The sequence below is a fragment of the Bos mutus genome, chromosome 3 (genome assembly GCF_027580195.1).
Source record: "Bos mutus isolate GX-2022 chromosome 3, NWIPB_WYAK_1.1, whole genome shotgun sequence".
Classification (NCBI taxonomy): domain Eukaryota; kingdom Metazoa; phylum Chordata; class Mammalia; order Artiodactyla; family Bovidae; genus Bos; species Bos mutus.
Genome location: NC_091619.1, coordinates 41,150,883 through 41,166,346, shown reverse-complemented (window position 1 = coordinate 41,166,346; position 15,464 = coordinate 41,150,883).

Genomic DNA, 15,464 nt, shown 5'->3' with positions numbered 1-15,464 from the left:
CCAGTATTCTTGGGCTTCCCTTGTGGCTCAGTTGGTAAAGAATCCTCCTACAATGCAGGAGATCTGGGTTCGATTCCTGGGTTGGGAAGATATCCTGGAAAAGGCAAAGACTACCCACTCCAGTATTCTGGCCTAGAGAATTCCACGGACTGTATAGTTCATGGGGTCACAAAGCATTGGACATGACTGAGTTACTTTCATACAGTCAAAGTCCAGCAAGGGCCTGCCATATACTCATGTGCAATAAATAATTTGGGGAATATATTACTGAGCTATAGCATGGATAATTTTAGGAAAATGGGTTTGTTGCACAAGGCATACATTGGTCCAAGTGTCCTTTTGATGGGAGAAGAGCACTTTCAACATTTTTTGAGAGCACATTAGAGATCTTTTCTTCCTACTAGTTTGAGATTGCTGGCACTTCTTCAAAGTGACTATGAACCTTGCAAGCCACCAAGCTTTGAGGAGAAACAAGACCCAAGCAGAGCAAAACCTAGTAATATTCTGGATCATGGTCTGTGATATGAGGAAGAACTGGTGAACTTAGCAAAGAGGGATGTTTATAATATTTATTTCTTCATCATTAATACTCATTTGGCATTCTAAAATTTTTTTCTGGGCACCTGCTGCATGTGTCAGGTACTATTCCAAGTGCTGAAGACAGAGCCTCTTCACTGATGGAGACTACATTGCTGTGGATAAATAACAATGCTACATAATATCATGTAATGATGAGCATTATAAAGAAAAATGAAGCAAGTTAAAGAGATAAATTGGGACTGAGAGAGTTGGGTGGGGCCACTGTTTCATATAGAAGTGCCTTGGGAGGTCTCTGATGAGCAAACACTAAACCAAGATCTGAAAGATCTGGAGAAAGCATGCCCTAGGCAGAGTGAGGAAGCACATGCTGGAATCAATATTGCCGGGAGAAATATCAATAACCTCAGATATGCAGGTGACACCACCCTTATGGCAAAAAGTGAAGAAGAACTAAAGAGCCTCTTGATGAAAGTGAAAGAGGAGAGTGAAAAAGTTGGCTTAAAGCTCAACATTCAGAAAACTAAGATCATGGCATCTGGTCCCATCACTTCATGGGAAATAGATGGGGAAACAGTGGAAACAGTGGCTGACTTTATTTTTTGGGGGGCTCCAAAATCACTGCAGATGGTGATTGCAGCCATAAAATTAAAAGACGCTTACTCCTTGGAAGGAAAGTTATGACAAACCTAGATAGCATATTAAAAAGCAGAGACATTACTTTGTCAACAAAGGTCCATCTAGTCAAGGCTATGGTTTTTCCAGTGGTCATGTATGGATGTGAGAGTTGGACTATAAAGAAAGCTGAGCACAGGAGAATTGATGCTTTTGAACTGTGGTGTTGGAGAAGACTCTTGAGAGTCCCTTGGACAGCAAGGAGATCCAACCAGTCCATCCTAAAGGAAATCAGTCCTGGGTGTTCATTGGAAGGACTGATGTTGAAGCTGAAACTCCAATACTTTGGCCACCTGATGCGAAGAGCTGACTCAATTGAAAAGACCCTGATGCTGGGACAGATTGAGGGCAGGAGTAGATGGAGATGACAGTGGATGAAATGGTTGGATGGCATCACCAATACAATGGACATGGGTTTGGGTGGACTCTGGGAGTTGGTGATAGACAGGGAAGCCTGGTGTGCTGAGGTTCATGGGGTCACAAAGAGTCGGACATGACTGAGCAAATGAACTGAACTGAGGCAGAGTGAACAGTTGATGCTAAGACTATTCATTCCTGAGATGGGAATGAACTTGGCATGATTTTAGAAAGAGCCAGGTCTGTGTGATAGAAGTCAAAAGAACAGGTGGAGAGTGGTAGATACAAAGTTCGAAAGAGAGGCCAGATTAAGTGGGTTTGGAAGGCTCTGTTTTCAGTGTGATGGGAAATTGTTGGATGGGTTTAAAGCAAGAAAGCAACAGGTTAGGGATTATGTTTTTAGAGATTGCTTTTTCTTTCTTTTTTGAGTATTATCCTTGTTTTCTTAAAATTTACCTAATTACACATTTACCAAATTTAATTTTTAATTATGTCTGTATTTAACAACTGGCTTAGAAAATTCCTGAAAATTTAGCAATAAGCACTTATGAACCCTTAAAAGCTGACTCTACCATGTCTTAGAGGATTGCTTTGACTGCTACATGGAAATAAGCCATAAAACGGCAGGACCTGAAGCAGGGAGACCATTTAGTAAGCTGCTACAGTAATCCAGCAAGAGAAGATAGAGGTTTGGATAAGGATGACAGTGGTGGTGACAAGGAGCAGTGGAAAGATTCTTAGATGTATTTTTAATTTTTAAAATAATAGCTTTAATGAGGTATAATTCACATACCATAAAATTTCTTTTAATTGTACCCATTTAAAGTGGAAAATTCTGTGGTCTCAGAGATAGATTTAACAGGACTTGATAATGGAGTTGATTCAAAGTATGAAGGGAAAGACAGGCATCAAGGATTTCACTTGGGTTAGGGAATAAGCAAGCTGATGGACACTGGTCTCTTTTGTTGAGATGCAGTGAAATGAGAAAAAGAAAAGTACCTTTATCCTTGGACTAGGAGATGATCTATGAGCACAAAGAAAAATGCTGCTGCTGCTGCTACTGCTAAGTAGCTTCAGTCGTGTCCGACTCTTAGCGACCCCATGGACTGCAGCCTACCAGGCTCCTCCATCCATGGGATTTTCCAGGCAAGAGAACTGGAGCGGGATGCCATTGCCTTCTCTGAGAAAAATGCTAGTACATTGTAAATGTAGAATATATTGGCTATTTCCCCCCTATGTAACATTTCCTCTCTGTTTTTGGACAAAAAAGGCAAACCAGAAGTCTAGTCATTGAAGTCAGGATACAGAGTTAGAGGGTTTCAGCAGGAAGAATGATTTGATGTTCAGAAGTCCAACAGTGGGTCCAGGAAGTTTTATATTTCCACTTTCTGGGGGCTGGAGAGGTCTCTTAATTATGGCAAAGGACACATTTCTCCTGGAAGCCAGATAGCAAATTATCATGTTGGATATTTTTAGTGGGCCATACAATGGCTTCCACTAGTATCCTTTTATGGAAAAAGAATAAGAATATATATCAGATAAAGTATCCTTATTGTCCAATAAATCACTGATATGTAAAATTTGGTGATCTCCAGTGGGATTCCCCACCATTAATTTTACCATCATGACTTTGTAATGTGCCAACAGCTTTTGTGAATTTTGTGTATTTATATAGTAAATTTACAAACAAATTTTAAGATTTATATAGACATATATACATATACAAGACTTAAGTGTAACAGTAATAATTCATATTTATTACTAAAATTATGGATAAATCAACTGGAGAAAGGCCAACTGAGTTGAATGTGGGGAGGGAAATTCAGAGATAAAATTTTTTAATGGGAAGTAATTGGTTTGGATTTTTGCCTTATCCTGTACCTTGGGACTCATTTGTCTTAGTTGTCTACAGTTACGTAATCAACACTTGATGGCTTAAGACCACAGTTTATTATTACCTCTCCTAGTTTTGTGAGTTGACTGAGCTCATCTGGGCAGACTTCACTTGGGGTCCTTCCTGCAGCTGTAGTTGTACAGCTGCTGAACTGGAGTCATGTGGAAGTTCAACTGGGCTGAGTTGAACCAAGATGGCTTCTTATCACGAACCAAGATGGCTTCTTAGCACACGTGTGGCATTTCTGAGCTCCTCCAAGTGGTCTTTTTGTTTAGCAAAGGATCTTGCACTTCTGATATGGCAGTTTAGGGCCCCAAGAGGTAGGACATGGAAACGTTCAGTCCTTACAAAAGCCAATTCCAAAACTGACACAATGTCATTTCCATCATATTCTATTGGTTGAAGCACCCAGGGGGAGAGCCCAGATTCTGGGTGGTGAAGGAATAGACTCCATTTTACATGGAGGCGTCGCATTCACATAGAAGGAGGAAAAGAATTGGTGACAGCCATCTGGGAAATAAACTACACTTAATCAGCTTGTAATCATTTTCCTCTCATGCAGGGATTGCTAAACCTTTTACCAAAGGCTATTGTTTTAAGATAATAGTTTTTAAATTTTTTTCTTTGAAATCACGAAAGAAACCAAACTAAATATCCGGCACCTAGAACTATATTAAGTCCATTCTGTAATCAGAAAATCAGAGATTTCCAGTTGTTTGGTATCATAAAAGACTTACCCAACATTAGAAAAGGTCACTTCAGTCGGTCCAACTCTGTGCAACCCTATGGACTGCAGCCTGCCAGGCCCTTTGATCCATGGGATTCTCCAGGCAAGAATACTGGAGTGTGTTGCTGTGCCTTCCTCCAGATATTTCCCACCCAGGAATCCAACCCGAGTCTCTTAGATCTCCTGCATTGGCAGGCAAGGTTTACCACTAGCGCCACCTAGGATGCCCCATAGCGTTCCTTAATGCATTATTAAATGATTAGATGCTATTCCTCAAGAAAATAGGTAAGTAGATTTGGATTCTCCTGCAACTGTTTGTTGGTTTTCAGGATCAACTATTTGAATACTCTTTGATTTTATTTTTTAGCCTAGATCTATAGGCCAATGGAAAGAATAATTTCCAGAATCATCCTGGTCAATGTGATCTATTCAGTGTAACTGTACAGAGGCCCCTAGATATAGACAACCATATGTGCCTTTTCAACCATGTACTGCGTGTCAGATCTAAAGTTGGTTTATGTAAGAATGGGAAAGCAAACAAGGTGGAACAAGTCCAGAACTGACCTAGAGCTGAAATTTCTGCGAAGAGTCGGCAAGACTTGGCAGGTATAAAATCAAGAGTCAACCAGGAATATTGCCAGGAGTTTCTGAAAAAGTGAGTAGGGCAGGCAGCCCAAGCAGGACAAGAGTGAACATAATAACTGAGCTGTGATTCAGGAGAATTTCCATCCCTGGGGTGGTAGCCAAACAGCAGTAGAGAAGCAGAGCAGTAACTTATTAACAAGCTGCTTTAAATACTTAATAACAGAAATAGGGCAAAGCTGAGTACAGGAAGCAGCAATTGAGAAAATATTCTCATGAGCTGGACCAATAATTATTTAAGACAGGGAAATCTTTTGAATGTTTAAAAAATTTAGCATTTTTAATTGGCTTATAATTGCTTTACAATTTTGTGTTAGTCTCTGCTGTATACAAAGCGAATCAGCTATATGTATATATATAACTCCTTCCTCTTGAGCCTCCCTCCCATTCCATCTCCATCCTATCCCCTAGGTCATCACAGAGCATGAAACTGAATAAAACAGGGAAGTCTTTTAGACTCAGATGCTTGACCCCTTCCAGTCATCCCTCAAGAAATTTCCCTCAGACTGGACAAGAATCTGTAAAATCCATGAGCACCCCTAGGTTAAGGACTTCCCTGTTCTCATTGTTATGAAGAGTTGTTTCACACCCAGTGGGGTGATCAGAATCCATGTAAAATGTTTGCAGACTGTTTGACATGTGACACTCAGTGAATGTTAGTTTCTACTTTCTACCTTGCCTTTCTTCAGTGGTAAAGCATGCAAAAGGCACTGAGCAAGAAGCAACTCTTGGCCCATCTCATGAAGGCAGAGCTGATCTCGTTTTATAATCAACATATTGACTATTCTCAATTTGTTGGTTGCCACTCATGTAGCCACACACTACTGATCAATTTGAATAAAGTTACAGTCGCCATAGTTTTCTGAATTGTACATGGAGATTCCCACATAGGAACACAGTTGATGATCATGAAGAATGGTTGCTTATATAGTGTACAACAACATGAATGTGAATGTGAAGTTGCTCAGTCGTGTCCGACTCTTTGCGACCCCATGGACACCAGGCTCCTTTGTCCATGGGATTTTCTAGGCAAGACTACTGGAGTGGGTTGCCTTTCCCTTCTCCAGGGAACTTCCCGACCCAGGGATCAAACCCAGGTCTCCCGCATTGTAGACAGACGCTTTACCGTCTGAGCCAACAACATAGTCTCCTCTTATCCAAATTTCTGTGAAACAAAGTTAAATTGAGCCAAAAGAAGTTAAGACCATTAGAAGGAAAAAATTTGAGGACTGCACTGATCTTGATGAGGACTTTGTAGAATTTTTTAGAAAAAGTCTAACATAGACTTTCTTTTATTAAGAAATCTAAATAAATATTTCCATTTAGATCACTTCACCTCTTTCTGAGAATGAATACAGAATGAACACTTTCATGAGAGTCCAAACTGCTACATCCTGTATTAGCAGAAGTCTCAGCAGCACACCCTGATATGGAGGACCAGTGATGAATACCGTAATTCAAGTGAGGAATGACAAAAACAGACAATTTCCAGAACTGCCCAGTTAATTAGAAAGCCTGAAACTATTCCCAGGATGCTTTTTTTTTTTTAAAGTCTAGACAAAACCTCAAGATAACCTTTGTATAATTGATCTAATGCCAGTGGGATGTGAGAAGAGAGTTAAAGATCTGCATTTTCAAAGGGGTTTTTACAGAGAATAAGGTGGAGTAATAAAGAATAAAATGCAAATGGAGACTAGGACAGAAAAGTAAATACAAATCATTTGTGTGTGGTGGTTGAGGGGAGGGGAGGGGAGGGGAGGGGCAAAGAAACATTCAAGGGGAAGAAGAAACAGTTCTGCAATGTGGAGGAAGTTGATCAGACTTCAGCTTCCCCAGAGGATAAGCACAATATAATTATTAACTTGTATTTGGCACCAGCTTTATTCTCTACACAAAGAATTAACTCAAGCTAGGAAAAACCCTGAGAGGGAGGAGGAGGCATTTTATTTGAAGGTGGGTGCCGTGGATAAAATAATAATTGAAAATATTTTTATTCTCACTGATGACTTCCAACTGGAAGTACCAAACCCCACAGTGACGAATGGAAAAAACAAAGTTGATGAGAGCACTGTTTAGTTCCCTGTCGAAAAGTATTCCTTAGAGATTACTTGGGGTCTAGGGTGAGCTTTGTATTGCATCAAAGCTCTTATAATTGAGTTTAATTAGAGCACTTTCATCTTTCTAAGAATTTTTAATGACCAGAATATTTGGAACTTTGGCATTTCCTGATAGGCTCAAATAAATCTCACAAATAATTCTCATTCGGCCCATATGCAATATATTAGTGATGTAGTTCAAGTACCTTCTGACTTCCCACTTGCTCCTTGCAATTTTACCTAGAATCACATCTGTTTCATTTGGCCAACTGCAATTATAAAATCCTCTCTAAGAATGTCAAGTAACACAAGTAGATACCAGTAGAAGGTGATTTTTGTCTCCCCTATCACCACTTTTTTCCAATTAGCTAAAGTTTCCAAACATAGCCACTTCTATACTGCAGCAATTCTACTTCTAGGTATGTACCTAAATAGAAATACTTCCACCTCAAAGATATACCAGAATGTTCATAGTTCCTTCATTTATAATAACCAAAGACTTAAACAAACCAAAATGTCCATCCACAGTAGAATATTACAAAACAATGAAAAAGAGCACGTTGTTGTTACATGCAAAAACATGGATGAATCTCACGGACATAGCCTTGAATGAAAGAAGGCAGATACAAAATAATTGTTTCCATTGGTATAAAGTTCAAAGACAGTTAAAACTAACTCATGGAGATAGAAGAACAGTGGTTATCCTTGGAGGATATTGACCTGCAATGGGCACTGGGAAGCCTTATGATACTTTCATGGATGTATACACATGTAAAAAGTAATTAAGCTGTATGTAAGATTTAAGCACTTATTATATGTATATTACAGCTAAATTAAAAAATATAGAAGGAAATGGAGCCTTTTCAGAAGTTTATACTTGGAGATCCAAAATTTAAGCCCATACTCAAGATAGCAGCACTTCATTGGTGATACACTGATGATACAATGATGGCTGTATCCAGTACTTCTCTATGAATATAGTTTGTGGACCAAATTTTAGAAAAGTAAACAAAATAGAAAATTTTAATCAAAATAGCTTTCCATACATATTGGATATCAACAGTGATATAATCTACTGCTCATTGTACATGTGGTTCACAGTACAGAATGTGGGTTTATTTATTTTCAGCAAATATTTTTAATTGTTTCTTTTATTTTTTTATCTTAACATTTGTATTTAATTTTTTTTTTTTGGCTATGCTGTGCAGCATGTGGGATCTTAGTTTCTTCCTACAGTGGAAACATGGAGTTTTAACCACTGGACTGCCAGGGAAGTCCTTTTATTACTTCTTGTTGCCTTGAGGTTAAAGAATCCCCTCTGAAGTATGGTGAACTATAGAAACCTAAATCAGGTAAATAGCTCCCTTTATGCAATTCTCATAACAAAGTTTATTTCAGTCTGCTTCGCTGTGTTGCAAATACTTTGCCAAAGGAGACTAAAGAAAATGGAGAGTGAATCCTTCTCATAGAATGGTTTTACTTCGGTTTTCTTCAAATACAATGGCCTCCCATTAGTGCATCTCTGATTCTTGTAGTTAATCTTCAGGAGTAATCAATAAAAGTTTGAGTTTTACACATCATTTAAAAAAGAACCAATTTTTAATCAATTGACTTAAAAATTCTTTTACCTTGATTTGGTTGATTTTTCTTAATGATTCAAATAAACCATTGCTCTACTTACAGGAAATGCATGGTTCCATCCCAAGGAGGAAATGCTCTCTTGTATTTAGGATTTTTGAATCCATTTAAGGAACCAATAGATAATGGGACAACAGAGAGGTGAAGGATGCCATTGATAGGAAAGGTCCCACTGAGGTACAACAGACACTTGTCATGAACGCCAAAGAAACCCAAGAGGTAAAGTCATTTGGGAGCAGTTTCATCCTCAAATGAATATCATTTCATTGGGGGGAAAACTGTGCCCTAATTGTCTACAGTGCAACCAAATGGCTGGGAGAGCACTCAGGTTCATAACCCCTGTCTCTGGTTCAATTTTAAAACTCAGCTTCTTAGTTGCTGTTTTGAAACCATGGGAAAAGGTCAATTGAATTTCAGCTGTGGTCATGGAGAAATCAAAACTTAAAGACAAAACACTGAAAAAGTACTTGAGCATCTTGAAGAACCTCTGGAAGCCAATGTTTTTAAGACAGAAACCCTAGCCCCCTAGACTTGATAGGTAGATGGAAACCCAGAAGCAATGTGTAGTTGGGGTCTGATTAATGATAGGGTTTATGGTGCATTCTTGATCACTGCTGCCTGCAAAAGGAGTCTTGCACCAGCTGTTTATGGAGAGTCGTGGGTAAACTTCTTAGTCAATATCATTTGTACAATTGTAGAGGATATATGAATATTAATAAATGTGGGGACCAAAAACGGTGAATGTTATAATGTAGAATTTGGCAAACAGTTGTTTTAGTGGTTTAGAATTAGTTTATTCAATGTCTACTTGTGTTGAACGACTACTGAGTACCAGCACTGTGATATACATTGGGTGTGCAGGTAGCCTCTAACCTCATAGAGCATACAGAACTGCTCTGATACTAAATTTCTCTAACTTAAAGCAAACATCTCATATAATTATCATGAGGATTAAATGAGATCATGCATTTCAACTTTTTCTACACTGTGTGGCAAATAGAAAGCCTTCATTTTATATGTAGTCATGGATGCAAACACAAACTTATGAAGGACAGGGTGCTGTGACAACACAGAAGGAGTGTGTGTTAATCACTCAGTCAAGTCTGACTCTTTGTGACCCCATGGACTGTAGCCCACCAGGCTCTTCTGTCCATGGAATTTCCCAGGCAAGAATTCTGGAGTGGGTTGACATTCCCTTCTCCAGGGGATCTCCCTGATCCAGGGATCGAACCTGGACCTCTTGCATTGCAGGCAGATTCTTTACTGTCCGAGCCATCAGGTAAGGAGTACCTAAGTTAATCTGAGGGTGGAACATCAAGAAAAGCCTCCTTGAGGAGGTGAGTACTAATGTAAGAATGAGTAGGAGAGAGCCTATAGAAGAGGAGGAGATGCCCTTTGGCGGCAGTGTGGTACAAGGGTGGAGAAGTAGTAGGCACTTGGCAATAGTTCATTTTCAGTACAGCTGGAGAACAGAGCTCCAGCTGGGAAGTTTTAAGAGATGAGGTGGTAGGTGAAATATGTTGGTAAACCAGCTCTGGGGTCTTTGATCAATTTCCATAGACTGTGCCTATCCTGACTGATTTCAATCATCAATAACTTAACAATCCAAATTCCTGGATTGTTAAAAATCAGCTCTGTGGCAGTTGCAAGTGACGTCTAGTATATCCTGGTTGGGGGCTAATAGTTGGACTCTAGGGCAACAGGTAGCCTGTGATATGCTGGCAACCAGGGAAGCAGAACATCAGGTCCAAATTTCAGAAAGATCACTTTGGCTTCTGTAAGGCCATAGAGGCAAAGAGGCTGGTGCAGACCAGAAACCCAGTGGATTTGAAATTTAGAAAAAAAAAAATGGACTTAGAAGAGATCAGAGCAACAGATGACTGACCAGATGTGGAGGCTTAGGAAGGGCGGGGCATCCAAGAAATACAAATGGGATTTGGGTTTAGGGGGCAGGGTAGACTCTGCACCATTCCCTTTAAAAAAAACCCTCAGAGAGTAGGAAATATGTGGAGGTGGCAGACTGGTGGACACATTTGAACTTAGTAGTTTTAGCTTCTCATCCAAGTGATGATGTCCAGGAGGCATGTCTCTCTCCTTGTCTCAGCCCAGATCTGGAATGGAGATTGAAGTTAGAAATGATGATCAAAGCTTTGCTAGTGCCTGAGATCACTGAGAAACCTAGAGCAGAATCTTGGGGACATCTCTGTTTAGGGGATTGTGCCAAAGAAAAGGACAGTTAAAGGGACAGAGAGGGGTGGACGGACTTTTAGGAGCAGAAACAGAAGAAGACGATGGTGCTATAGAGTCAGCAGTGAGCCTTTATAATTAAACACCAATAACAAATCAATAAAGACTGGAAAGAAGTTATTGGATTCAACTAGGAAGTTGTAAATATTATCCTTTTTAAGAATAGATTTAACGAGTTCTATCTGCAGCAAGTTACACTACGAATACAAGGTAATGACACTTACTGTTGACACCCAGTAAGTGTCAACAGTGTTTCAAAAAGCATAGTGTGGTAGTGAGATCCCATAGAGAGGAAAGTGGGATCTAGGGAAAGTGTACTGTTTGTAGGTTTGGTTTGTGTCACAGGAGAGACATTTTAAAATGTGAATGATTTAGTAAACACTTCTATGATATTTGCAATGGATCAGGCACTGTTCTAAATATAGAACAGATATATTCTGCTGCTGCTGCTAAGTCGCTTCAGTCATGTCCGACTCTGTGCGACCCCATGGACTGCAGCCCACCAGGCTCCCCCGTCCCTGGGATTCTCCAGGCAAGAACACTGGAGTGGGTTGCCATTTCCTTCTCCAATGCATGAAAATGAAAAGTGAAAGCGAAGTTGCTCAGTCATGTCCGACTTAGCAACCCCATGGACTGCAGCCTACCAGGCTCCTCTGTCCATGGGATTTTCCAGGCAAGAGTACTGGAATGGGGTGCCATTGCCTTCTCCGAGATATATTCTATATTTACACATATTCACAGACTTAATCCTCATAAAAGGAAATAATCTTATGGTCCTCATTTTACAAATGGCAAAGAACTTGCCTAAGGCCACATGGCTGTCAAGATGAAGTCAGGAATTGTCCCTAGGCAACTTTGCTCCCCTGGTAGCTCAGTGATAAAAAACCTGCCTGCCAGTGCAGGAGACAAAAAAAATGTGGGTTTGATCCCTGGGTCATGAAGATCTTCTGGAAGAGGGCATGGCAACCTACTCCAGTATTCTTTCCTGGAGAATTTCATGGACAGAGGAGCCTGGCAGGATATAGTCCATCGGGTTGTAAGAGTCATGCGTGACTGAATGATTAACACTTTCACTTTCCAAGGTACCTCCAAAGCTGGGAGGGGAATGGGGCCAAGAGCACGAGCAGAGAGATCAACTCCAAGCAGGGAGGAATATTGAAATAGGACAAAAATAGAGAGAAATTATGGGTATAGTTGCAGGTAAGTTTGTAAGTTTGGTGACAGTAAATAGAGGCTTTTTCAAAAGTGTGGAGGAGAAATGGTCTGAAAGCAATAGTGGGGAGTAAGGAAGGTCCTGATTTAATTTTCAGTCCCAAAAGCTTTACATAGGATGTGGGAAAAGGAGCAGCTGTCACTCAAGAGCCTGCTTGGTGTCTCAGGAAAGAGCTACATTTTATTTAAGGCAAAGAGAGAAGTGCCATGAAGACATAGGAAGCGTCATCATGGGATGAGAGTGGTGGGAGACTCAGAGCAAAGATTCAGAAGAGAGAAAAGGAATGGGGAGTTGGGATGAGAGGAAATGATAAAATATCAGTAACCAGTGGGGCTTGCACCTTGATTGGGGATCAAGAAGAGCCAGACGTCTCTTCTGTGTATTATCCAGGCTGAGGAACACCAAGAGGGAACTCCAAGAAGTTAGTCTTCTGGTTGGGAGAGGGGGTGAGTGGGTAAGAAGAAGAAAAAGAGGAGAGGAGGGGACGAAATGGTGGGAGTGGTTCAGTGGTCAGATCACCCTGGAAGAGCAGTACTTCCAAGTAAGTCATTGTTCTGGAAGATGAAAAGACTGCAGCCTTTGGCAGAAGTCACCATGATCAGATCCACTTGTGAAAGTTCTTGAGAAAGTCTTATAATTCTTAGAGAAACATTACAAGCAAATAAAAGAAAAGACAAGAAAATCCCTGAAAGAGAAACAGGTAAAAGATTTGAATGAGAAATTCACAAAGAAAGAAATACGAGTGATTAATAAATATATGAAAAAATGCTGGCCCTTACTTTTTCACCTACTGTATTTGCAAGGATATTGAAAACATGAATTCCACAGAGTATACAGAACATTGATAGAATACTATATAGCCATTAAAAGAATGAGCTCTGCTGTTGAAGGAACTTATATAATGTAATGTTAAGAAAAAAAATGAAGGTTCCAACTAATATGCATATAAGATACTGCTTTAAAAATCAGGCTCTATATGTGCAGACATGTGCTTATAAATGGTCAGAAAATGTTTGGAAGAATATAGCAGAAATAATTGCCATATGTAACTCTGGAGAGTGGAACTGGAGGTCTAAAGGGATACAGACCATGGGGATGAGTGGAAGCTCTTTTTAAAAATATATCTTGTTAGGGAAAATTTTAAACATTGTCAGGCTGGAAGAATGATATAACGAGCCACCTGCCCATTTACCCATGACGCAGGTCCAACAATTATGAATATTGCTTTATGTTATCCTTTTGTTCTATTTGAAAAAAAAAATACCATTGGTTTGTATTATTTTTTCTGCTTAAAAAAAAATCCAACATAATGAAAGTGATTTTCCCCAATGCCTTCACAACCACAACCCAAACTTTAGTTTCTGGAAGCAGCAGAAGGCTTCAGAAACTAGGGATCTGGGGAGGTTTAGCCATGTTCCTCTTAAATTCTGTCAGATCTGTAGCCATGGGGATAGCTTACTTTATCCAGATACTATAAAACGATCCTTAATTTTAAAACCAACATCAAAAGAAGACTGTCTACCCACTAAGGGGAATTTAATTTGTTCACCACCCCCACCCATACCCCCTAGTCCATGTTTTTATTAAGGGACAACTTGATTTATCCTGCAGCTTATTTTTATCTCTTTGTTAAGATTTACTTCATTCCCCACCAAAGCCCCAAACTAAGAAAACAGTACCTTCCTCTTCAGACTGGTGTGTCTTGGACAGCCAAGCAGCTGCTGCCAGATGTTGCCCTTGGTCATGGGGTCTGATGAATGTCTCATGCCAGAGGCTCAGGGGAGCTTGGAAAAATACATAGATTCCCAGGGCCCATTTGGGATACAGTGTGAAGTTCTGCACACTGAAAATGAGGACCCCTCTCTTCTCTGTATCCATCCATCATTTACTCAACAGTCAATCATTCCATATACCCTACCCTCGGCCAGGCTTTGTGCTAGAGTTAGGGTTATAAAGTTGAGCAATACATGGCCCCTGCCCTTCAGAAGCTTATCAAAACTGGAAAGAAACTTTAAAGATTTTCTCTGCTTCCTCTTCCCAGATTGCTCTTCCTATCTTGTCTATATATTCTTACTCATCCTTCAGAATTTAGCCATGAATCACCACCTCTGAAGAACAAAACTTGCAGTTTATTTCTTCCTTTACCAGGAACACTCTTCCTATCTTGTCCACCTCAACTTACTCATCCTGAAAAGCTGGAGTCACCAATCCCCATCACTGTAGCCTTGTAGCCAGGATTTAGCTCAAATCCTGGCAGGTTACTATGCTGATCAGATTGCATTGTAGATTCTTACATGTTTGCCTTCCTAGCAGAGCCTTTGATTCTCCAGTTTGTACACAGTGCAGAGTGTGTATGTTCATTGAATTAATGCATTAATAAGTGTAACAAGCATAGTTTTTTTTTGGGGGGGGTTCATGTCATTTTATGTCTCACAAGCACCTTGAAGATAATCTCTGTGGCTAGCAACCCCTTCACAACTGTCCTTCCTTTTCTCTGTGTTCTACCAAAACACAAATCTTGTTAAATTTTGTCTGAGAAGGCCTGATATTCCAAATAAAAGAGCAGATGTATGTCTGTGGTCCCAGCCCTGAGCAACTAAAATGTAACACTCAGCCCTTTGAAAGAGACATTAGCGTGGGTTTCAAAACCATTGCTTGATCCTTTCCATTTTAAATACTTTAAAAAGAAATTGGAATTTACCAATATTATCATGTTTTTAGCATCTTGCTCTCAAGTCTTTGGACAGAGTGAAGGTCTTTGCAGGGCTTTTGTACAACTGTAGAACTCTTAAGAAAGACTAGGCAACATACAGCTGAAGAATCATACCAAATAAGCACTAGATCAAATCAGGGGACCTAACTTCTCCTTCTTTTTGAAGCCTTAGTTTCTTCATCTGCAAAGAAGAAAGAGAAGAAGGAGGAAAAGAAGAATGAAGAGAAGTAGAGGAAGAAAAAGTAGGAGAAGAAGGAGGAGAACAGGAAGAAAGAGGAGGTGGAGGAGATGGAGGAGACATCTGAGTGCTTTCAAGGGCCCCTCATGGCTTTAAGTGCTATGAATCCATGAGTCCATAATCCAGGACACAAATCTTTTCGATAAACTGAAACAAAAAGTCAATTTTCTTATCTGGTCTCCTCTTCTATGAATTGCCGTTGAGATATGCGGTAATATAAATTTTTTTTTTCCTGCTAACTCTTTTCTGTGAATTGAGACATTTTTGGTAACAAGCTAGTAAGCAAGCAAAAAAAAAAAGTCCCTTTGGGAAATTGACTTCAAGAGAAATTCCAAAGTCCATTGTTTTCTTTGATTTCTTTTTGGCAAAGATATCTTAATTCAAGTTGCTATTGCATATTTTGAATTTAATCCAATGGGAGAGGAGATTCCACACTTATTTATAACTCCCCCGCTGACAGCTCTCATAATGGGTGGTAACTCAAGCT